This window comes from Lactuca virosa, chromosome 1, assembly GCF_052849685.1.
Source record: "Lactuca virosa cultivar CGN04683 chromosome 1, Lactuca_virosa_CGN04683_v6, whole genome shotgun sequence".
NCBI classification, from domain to species: Eukaryota; Viridiplantae; Streptophyta; class Magnoliopsida; order Asterales; family Asteraceae; genus Lactuca; species Lactuca virosa.
In genome coordinates, this window is record NC_136426.1 from 294,253 (window position 1) to 303,305 (window position 9,053).

General features: G+C 41.5%; 1 non-coding gene across 1 annotated transcript; it reads right to left on the reverse strand.

The window, feature by feature from the left end:
- Positions 1 to 6,870: 6,870 nt before the first annotated feature.
- On the reverse strand, positions 6,871 to 6,977 carry LOC145151668 (small nucleolar RNA R71). Its single transcript, XR_013732230.1, has one exon. It is a non-coding gene; the product is annotated as a small nucleolar RNA R71 (small nucleolar RNA).
- Between the last annotated feature and the right edge of the window lie 2,076 nt (positions 6,978 to 9,053).

Genomic DNA, 9,053 nt, shown 5'->3' on the forward strand with positions numbered 1-9,053 from the left:
AGGAAGACCCGAGGGTTAGCCCTAGGTAATATGCACGAAAGACCAGGAGGTGGCTCCTGACACACTGTATGCTCATTAGCTAAGTAGTGTAGTATGTATGCTAGTTGTCTTTGTGATACTTGCATGGAAGACCAGGAGGCGACTCTTGGCACTTTTCTGTAAGACCCAGGGGGTGGCCCCCGGCTTGGCAAGAAAGACCATGTGGCGGCCCGTGGCATAACAGTAAGACTATGTGCGGCCCATAACACCTTATTTGATATATGATTGATATGTATGGCTCACAGTATGTATGGCATGTATGGCCCAGTTGATATGTATGGTATGTGGTATTTGGGGAACTCACTAAGCTTCGTGCTTACGGTTTACAGTTTTGGTTTCAGGTACCTTCAGTTTTCAGAAAAGGAGCTCGGGACGATCGCATCACATTCACCCATATTATTCCGCATTATGTGATCTTTGGGATTAGACTCTGATATTTACTTTAAATGAAACGTTTTCAATGTTCAGAACAAAGTTGTTAAGTGTTTCTCTAATATATAAAAATGAAATTTTTGGTCTTGAATTTTGGGATGTTACACAAACCCTGGTCCTTCCTCATGTGTGCTCATCCTCATCTGGCAAAGCAGTTATCCCCACTATCAGAGCATAACCAAGAACTCTCCCTCCCATAAGCTTCTTAGATTATCCAAGACTTTCACCGATTCGAGTATGTATCCTATGATTTCAGTAGTACGGGCCCAATACTACCTTCCACACCTATCCATACTTTCCTCTGCAATCCTCTCGAAACCTCTAAGTCACCTACTCCACTGATGCACCATATACCCGCTAAACAGCAACACGATACCCACCGAAGCACTCCTAGGCTCCCCTAGGTTCCCAACCTCATCGAACCGCCCCACTAAACTCATTGGAGCATATCCTAGGCTTTCCTAGGTTCCAAACCTTGCCCTGCCATCAGCTGCTGAAGAACTCCTCATGATGCCAGCCATCCACCTCCTGAATATCGTCATATTCACTTAGTAGCTGACTCCCATCATTCAAGAGTTCCACAAAGCACAAAGCAAGAAGCATTGATGCAGTAGCACTCCGATCCAAAGAACTATCATAGATCATTCAACCCACATACCACAACTTGTGCTATCCACATCCATCCATCCTCACTGTCGGCTGCCTTATGCATGCAAATTATACACATAACATGACCTAATAGACAGTCGAATAATAGACTCTACGTCTCTACCCTAGGACCACAACCAGAAAAGGAACAGGAAATAAGGTCAAATCAATTATTCTAAGGCTATAAGATCCTAACCGTATACAATTTTAAAAGTATACACTTAGCAGTTACTAATACCAATAATCATTCTCATTCTAGCATGGCATCCAATATTCCCAAGGCTACAACCACCACATATCAGGCCAATCTATCGCTAACTACCCAGCACTAGCATGCAATTCTACCAGCTCATACAACATATAAAGGCATCTCTCCTAGACCTAACTAGCATGCGATTCACATATTCATAGGTCAAGTCATAACAGATAACATATATGGGTATTCTGGGGAAACTTACTTGAGCTCGACCGATTGCATGCACCACACCCTTTCTTGTCTTAGAAAATTCTTTCCTTGAAAAAAAATTTCTTTTTGAAAACTTTACAAATCCTCAGTTTGAGTTCATACTCACCCTAAAGTATGTCCGAATCCATCAAACCAAGGCTCTGATACCAACTTGTAATGACCCAAACATCAAGGGTAAAAATTTCATTTTTATTATAGTCAAAACACAGATATCGTTTAATTCAACATTCCAAATCATTGTTAATTAAAAACATTTATCAGAGTACATCCCAAAATCACATATTGCGGAAAACACGGATGTGTGCGTTGCGATCAAGTCGGGCCCGTCCTTTCCAAACCGATGATACCTGAAACCATAAACAAAATTGTAAGCACGAAGCTTAGTGAGTTCCCTAGAGCATACCCCACATAACCATATAATTCGTATCAATCATATAAGGCATATCAACCACATAAGCCATATCAATCACGTAAGCCATATCAATCACATAAGCCATACATATAAACATATAAGGACGCCCTGGACACTCTCCAGGGTCTTACTCCAGGATGCCATAGGCACCCCCACATGGTCGTACACCTATGTGCCATGGGCATCCCCCATGGTCTTACTTGGAATGCCATGGGCACCCCCACATGGTCTTATAACCAAGTGTCATGGGCACCCCCCATGGTCTTTACTTGGAATGTCATGGGCACCCCCACATGTTCTTATAACCAAGTGTCATGGGCACCCCCATGGTCTTTACCTGGAATGCCATGGGCACCCCTACATGGTCTTACAACCAAGTGTCATGGGCACCCCCATGGTCTTTCATGCAATACCATAGAAACGACTAGCATACCACATAGCATATAACCAACTAGTATACCCCATATCACTACATCAACTAGTGTACCACATATCACAAAATGGGTCGGCCTTGGTGCCTTCGACCGATCGGTTTGGTGAGGAGACTCACCTCACATTGCTGAAGTCCTGCGGATAAAACCCTAGCTGCTGGATGAAAGACTCCCGAACTGTCCATATCAAAACAACACACAATTAATAATTGGGTTCCAATACATAACCATAAGTCCATGCTTGGGGTAAAAATACTACTTTACCCTTAACCTAACTTTGTCCAAAACCAAGGTCCAAACACACACTCTGAAAGCCCAAAAACCAATCAATGAACCAAGGCCCAACATATGGCCCAATTTTCCAAATTGGGCCCAAACCTCTACATGGAATAATCTTATGGCCCAACCATTTCTCCTAGTCCAAACATTTGACATTGCGAAGGTCCAATATCTCGTAATCATCAAAGCCCAAGTATGGCCCAACTATGGCCTAATTTTCCAAATTGGGCCCAATCCTTTCCAATGGACCTTATCCTAAAGCCCAATAATTTCCTTAGTCCATAAACATGTTCCCCAATTGGCCCACGAATGCCCACAGCAATTTAGTCCAAGAAATGGCCCAACAAGAACCCAAACCTAATTAGGGTTTTTCACATAAAATGACGATTAGGGTTAAGTGTTCTTACTTATCCCATTAAGGACTTAATCCATTAAGTCCATCACTCCACTAGTCCAAACATACAATGTGGTCAGGTGTAATTTAAAATTCCAAATCCAACAGTCCAACGCGGGTCCCGACAAATCAAAAACTCACATTCCCAAAAATTAGGGTTTTCTAAACCCTAATTAGGTTTCCATCCAAATCACAAACCAATTAATCCAATAGTTAAGTTTTTACATTAATTAAAGTCCAACAAATCGGGTACCACCCACTACCACCTCGGGCAGTGGTGGTTGGCGGTGGTTCACGGCGGAAGCCACCACCTCGTGGTGGTGGTTGTTATGATCTCAGGCCAAAACAACACCAAAAGCACTCCAAACATCAATCCAAACGCACCCAAAATCCCACAGCCACCGGAGATGGTGGCTAGCAGTGGCGGAACGGCGGAAGAAGGTGGTGGCCACCACCTCACGGTGATGGTGGTGAGTTTTCTTCGGTTTCCTGGCCAAGAAAATCCACGGTGGTGGTGGTGGCCACCACCAAATCACATACACAGCCACCCCCACGGTGGTTGGTGGTGGCAAAAGAGATGGCAGTCACCACCTCACGGTGGTGGTAGTTGCTTTTCCTGCCAAAATATTGTTCATACCATAATCACAACACCAACAACAATATATATACTAGACATACACAACCACATGCATGCACACAACCACCTCCCACGGTGGCTGGTAGCGGCAAGAGACGGCAGAAGGCAGCAGAAATAACTTAGAAGCGGCGGCAGCCACCATGGTGGTCCGCTAGGGTTCCGGTTAATTGCACCCGCCATGCTACGCTGAAATATACACACACATGGGCAAAAATACTCACCGAGATGATGTACTCCATTCTTGGAGGAAGGCGACGGCGGTGAGGCAGCGAACAGTCTGTAAAACATCACCGCAACAGCAGCGGCACCATGATGTGTTCCTCGGCGGTCTATCCTCGTCGGCGACAGTGTAGTGGCGGTTCCAGGTTCACGACGGAGAGGCGGCGGCTGGAGGGTTTCCCGGCGATGGCGGCTGAACAAGGCCTCCTAGGTTTAGGGTTACAGAACAATAAGCTTCACAGGTTATTATGCCCGATCATTTGCAACTTTCACATGTTTACACTTCCAGTCCCACCTCCTCTTATTCTTTTCAAATTAAATCCAAATATTACCATTCAGCCCTCAGCATTCCAAAATCCTTTCAATTTAAGTCCAATAATTACCAACCACTCCCTGACTTCTGAAAATCTTTACAAAATAAATCCTGGAAATACACTTTAACCCCCGAAAATCCATATTATATCATTTGGCTCCCCGAAACCAACACCCCGCTAAATATTATGGATTTTAATGCTATTATAGAATAATATAAAATATAAATTTACATCTTGGATTTCCGGGTTTATTATTGATATGTGCATATTTAGCTATATATTTAGTATATATTTTTATTATTTATTGGCTAATTTATTGCAATTTATGGACAAAAGGTATTTAATTGTGTTTAATTTGTATTTTCAGTCTAAAAAATGTGCTCGGAAGCAAAAGGAAGCAGGAGATGCAATCGGAAGCTCGGGAATTGAAGAAAGAAGAAAAAGAGCCAAAATCCTGAAGAACTCGGCGAGTCTGAACATCTACTCGTCGAGTTCCCACGAATGTTCGCGAAGCAAAACACAAAGTCCTTGCCGTATACGGATTCCTAAAGGGGACTCGACGAGTCGGTTATCTACTCGACGAGTAGCCCCTGTTTTCTGAAGACTATAAATAGAAGCCAAAATTGCCGAATTAAAACCTCTCTCTCGAACCCTTGGGGATTACTCTGCAATTGAAGTGCTGTTGAAGCTTTGGAGTTCGTGAAGACAACCTTATACTTCAATTTTAAGAAGATTAAAGGCAAAATTTAGTATAATCTTTACTTTATCTTTTAATTAAACCATGTTTGAGTTATTAGACATTGTTTGTGAGCTACTATCAGCTGTGATTATGAGCTAACTTTTCATCTTTTGTTTAGGGTAGATAAATTTACAGCTATGGATTGATTTATGGTTGGATTAATTGTTTATTGCTGAATTATGTTTATTTAAGCTTGTTAAAGAACCTTATGCATTAACCACAACTATTTTCTGTTAATTAGCAAGTAATTAAGCTGCATGAACGTCTCTTAATTGCTTACCTCATATGATTTGTGTGAAAACATTGTTATGTGCCTAGGAATAGCGAATGTGAAACTAGGATTAACTAGAAAATGGGTAAATTAATGTGTAAGCTTGTGTGATAAACCATCAACAAGAAGTTAATTGAATTATTAATTTGATTAACTAATTACAAGTCTTATTTAACCCAAACAAATTAACTAGGAAATTTATTAGTTTAATCACATGATCACTGCTTAAATTAATCTATTTTCTAAGGATTGACAATAGCGAATGTGAATCTAATCACTTTAATCGGTAGCCAATAACAATTAATCCATTGCACTTGCCATAAAATCAACCATAGGACTAAATGAATCAAACCTAAACAGAAGTCTTCTTATCATTGAATTTAGTTGGTCTTTACTTGCTTTAGCTGTTAGTTATTTAATTAGCATATTAGTTAGTTGTGTAAGTTTCTAGTCTTGCAAAACTAGAAAAAAATCCTTACTTTTATTACTTGTTTAGTTAATACTAGTTATTAGTTTAATTACCGTTCCCTGTGTTCAATACCCTACTTATTCAACTATACCACCAATTGATAGGTCAACTGCCGTTGTGTGTCTAAATTATATCTTAAAAGTAGGACTAAAACTAGTGCATTTATATACACATCAAGTTTTTGGCGCCGTTGTCGGGGAACGGTTCAAAATTTAATTCTAATTTCTAGTGTTATAGATCCTTTGTGTGAGATTTATCTTGCACAAAGTTACTGCTTTAGTAATTTAGTTATTAGGATTAAGTAGTAGGTTTTGCTATTTTTTAGTTTTTGATAAATTTTTTTCTGTCTTAACCTTGAACTCGCCGAGTGCAGTCGAAGCTACTCGACGAGTCCAAGGCGAATTCCCAGTTTCGTTTTTAGTTCATTTTTGTTCTTTTTACGCGTGTTTTCTGTTTTGATTGCAGTACGTTTATGACCAGAGGAGGAGGCACACCTTTGATTCCCCCAATTGAAGACCCGGAAGCTACTCTAAAGAAAAACAAAAGCAAAACCGTTGGAGAATCCGCAACATCGAAGAATTCACCGTTGAAGAATCTCAAATCTGTTTTTAGCAAGAAAAAGGGCAAGAAAGTAGGAGAATCCAGCAACACGAAGGAAGATACCGAGTACGAAACTGAGAAGGAAGAAAGCGAATTTGAAGAAGGAAGTGACACAGAAGGCGAACTAGCTAACACCATAGCTAACATCGATGAAGTTCCCATGGGTGAATGGAAGAAAAGGATGCATGACGACACCGGCCCAGGACTCGTGCAACCCGCGATTCCCGTAACTGCCACCTTTGAACTTAAGGGCCACATACTTGCTCAACTTAAGGAAATCCCATTCTTCGGGAAGGATCATGAAGACACATACAAGTATCTTGACGAGGTCAATGACATAGCCGACTACTTCAATGTTCCTAATGTGAACCGTGATGCTGTTTTGCTTCGTATGCTACCAGTCACATTCAAGGGAGCTGCGAAAGATTGGCTGAAATCACTCCCCCCAGGATCCATCACTACTTGGGCCAAGATGCGTGAGCAATTTATTGATCAATTTTCCCCTCCATCAAAGATAGAAAAATTGAAGAAAGCCATTGCAAACTTTGAGCAACAAGCTGGCGAATCACTTTATGAGGCGTGGGAGAGATACAAGGGCTTATTAAGGAACTGCCCACATCATGATCTAAACAGCCAACAAGAAGTATCCATTTTCTATGATGGAGTGAGCGTGACAACTAGGCAGCTTCTTGATTCGCAAGGACCACTCACAAAGAAGCCACCCCCGGTGATAAAGCAACTAATTGAAGAATTCTCTAAGCACTCTACAGAATATCATAACCCAAGGAATGACTTAACTCGAGGGGTAGTGAATTCTATTACTGATGACATGGCAGCAATGATGGAAAAATTGGAGAGCATGGACCGAAGAATGACTAAGATGGACCAATCCATCCATGCCATTAGAGTGGGATGTGAAAACTGTAGAGGGTCCCACCTCACTAAAGATCGTGACCTTGACGAGAACGGGAACCGGAAAGTACAAGTGTGCTATTCAAGCGGTGATAGGTATGATGACAATTGGCGAAAACCCAAGAAAGAATGGCTACCATATGATGAGTACAAAAAGGCAAGGGAGGAAAAGTATAAACAAAAAGAAAGAGGTTTTTATCAAAAGGAGGAACCGGTGCTAGAAAAGAAATCAGAATTGGAAGATATGCTTACAAGATTCGTAGCCGCATCCGAGAAAAGGCATAACGATACCGTTGTTGCGATAAAAGATCAACAAAACATGTTGAGAGAACACCAAATTATGATGAAAGATCAACAAGCTCTGCTTAGGAATCGGCAAGCATCCATTCTCAACATAGAAAAGCAGCTAGGCCAACTTGCACAACAAGTGAATGAGAGAAGACCGGGTGGACTTCCTAGTAATACCGAAAGTAACCCAAACGGAGCACATATAAATATCGTGACAACTAGGAGTGGGAAGATTATAACTCCTCTGGCCCCTATTCAGCAAGAAGATCCTAAACTGGTGCAAGAGGAAGAAGCAGAAACTGAAGAATCCAAACTTCCCGATCTGACTCGTCGAGTCGTCGATATGGACTCGACGAGTCCCCCACCTGAAAAGAAAAATAAAACTCCTATAAAGCCATATCAGCCTCCACTGCCATTTCCAGCTCGAGCTAGACAAAAAAAGAATGATGTTTACTACCAAACGTTTCTGGAACACATAAAGGCTCTTCAAATTAATATGACATTCATCGAGGCAGTTGAACAAATGCCTAAATATGCCAAATTCCTCAAGGAGCTTCTAACTAATAGAAAGAATATGGAAGAGGTGAAGAAAGTGGTCCTAAATGAGAATTGTTCAGCTGCCATGTTGAACAAATTACCTAAGAAGAAGGGTGATCCGGGAAGCTTAACAATGCATTGTCAATTCGAAAACTTAGCTACTATTTATGCATTAGCTGATTCGGGGGCAAGTGTAAATCTCATGTCGTACTCATTCTTCAAGAAATTAGATCTTCCGGAGCCAAGGCCAATTCGAATGGCAATTCACTTAGCAAATAAAACGGTCACATTCCCAATGGGAATATGTGAAGATCTATTGGTGAAAGTTGATAAGTTCGTGTTCCCCGCGGACTTCATAGTACTTGACATGGAAGCGGAACCTCAAGTCCCGATCATACTTGGAAGACCTTTCCTCAACACCGCAAGTGCTATAGTTGACATGCGAGATTCTAAACTTACTCTTCGGGTGGGAGACAAATCAGTTACGTTTGGAGTTGATCAAGTCATGAAGCATGCAAGGAATAGTGATGACACGACATTCTCGGTTGATATGTTGGAAGAGTTAATGGAGGAATGGAAAGAAGATGAGCCAAACAAGTCCACCGTCACCGTTAAAGAAGAACTTGATGCTGAAAGAGACCTGATGGAGATAGAGAGACTGCTCGAGGAAGCTGAATATAATGATCTAATCAGGAGTGCAGAAAGCCCGACTCGCCGAGTAGCATCTACCGACTCGAAGAGTCCATTCGAAAAAACCCGATCAGTCGCGAATTTAGTCCAAGACTTGATGAGTCCCCTCACTGGACTCGACGTGTTCAACATTCAGAACTCAAAATCTGAACTGAAAATTCTACCGGATCACTTGGAGTATGCATTTCTTGAAGATGGCCAACAAAAACCAGTAATTATAGCTGCTGATCTAGCCAAACACGAAAAAGAAAGCCTTGTGGGAGTACTAAAGAAGAG